The sequence below is a fragment of the Epinephelus lanceolatus genome, chromosome 8 (genome assembly GCF_041903045.1).
Source record: "Epinephelus lanceolatus isolate andai-2023 chromosome 8, ASM4190304v1, whole genome shotgun sequence".
NCBI lineage: Eukaryota > Metazoa > Chordata > Actinopteri > Perciformes > Serranidae > Epinephelus > Epinephelus lanceolatus.
Genome location: NC_135741.1, coordinates 4,052,356 through 4,053,947, shown reverse-complemented (window position 1 = coordinate 4,053,947; position 1,592 = coordinate 4,052,356).

Here is a 1,592-nt window from a genome sequence, read left to right as displayed (position 1 = left end):
TAACTGTGTCACTAGTGATGTTTTTTGTGTTGGAGATGTTCCCGTGATGACGTGCTCATTAGGCCTGATGAAGTCAGTTATTTTATTGGGAAATTGGCGCTAAACAAATCTTGTGGCCTTGATCAGATTACATCAGAGCACTTGAAATTATCTAGCCACAGAATTTCAGTTTTACTTGCTCTGTGCTTTTCAGGAATGCTCATGCATGGCATCTTGCCAGATTCTATGCTGGCAGTCTTGCTTGTTCCAGTGGTTAAGGATAAAACGGGAAAGATCTCCAGTACTGATAATCACAGGCCCATTGCCCTGGCTAGTGTGTTGTCGAAGGTTTTAGAAAGAATCCTACTAGAGAGGCTACAGGAATACATAGCCACCTCTGATGAACAGTATGGATTTAAAAGCAAACACGGCACAGACATGTGCATCTATGCTTTACAAGAGGCTGTTAGTAGGTACAGGAATCACAACTCCACCATGTTTAAGTGCTTCCTCAACACATCAAAAGCTTTTGACCACATTAATCATGCAAAACTGTTGAAATTACAAGACAGAGGGGCCCCTCCTTCTTTAAGACTGACCTAAGATCCACAGCTATTTTAAACTATTTAGATAACTTATACAACCTGAGCGGTCAGAATGTGAGAAAACCGAGTTTCATGCTACCGTCTTCTTATGATTTTGGATTCCTCAGTCTCATTATAATAACAGAGGTTCTATTTCAGTGCGAGCTGATTACCACAGCTTGTAACATCAGGTTTTCCAATTTCTCGTTTTGTGGCAGCCGACAAAAACTTTGGCCTTTCTAGTGACTGAACTTGTAAGACTATATCAAGTACCTCATTTCAGTGAAAGCAGGGGTGTAGAGCTGACAATGAGCTGGGGCCCATGGGGTGTGGACGGCCCTCATGAATGACTCAAATTGCCACCTCTGATCTACGTCTGTGTTCAAGGACGAACTCACATTTGATTTGAAATGGTGCCATTTGCTATGGGCTTTATTGCCTAAAAATACAAACCCATCTCCACTGTGATTTACTTTTATTTTTGGGTAAAATAGTCAGTAGCAATCTGTAGCAAAATTATATGCTTATTCTAGACGAGCTAGAAAAAGCATGACATAACTAAATATATTTTTTTAAAACAATTCATTTCAATGAATAATATATCTTCTTTAATATTTTTGCCATCAACAGATATGCAATGATGAATGTTGATCTTGCCAACGTCTCTAAGTCTGTTTAATCATGTGACAAGACGATATGATCTGGTGGATAGATTCGGTGCATAATCTGTCAAGACTGTCACAATAGCGTGCACTAGGGCCCGTGATAATTACCTTTGCTACCAGCCAGTGTAGAGCTCGTTCTGTAGGTGTGTGTGTCCAGGTAAACGGCCGTACAGGTGCAGTTTGTACAAATGCTGTTCAGTTTTATAATCTTATGGTCACGAGTCAACTGTGGCTTCATATCTGCACTGATGTTTTAGATTTACTGGAAACTTAAATTCCATCATCTGGACCAAGAAATTGTTTCATGTATTAAAGATTTAATTTAAGACTTATTTACAACACATTTTCTTCTAACATTTTTCAC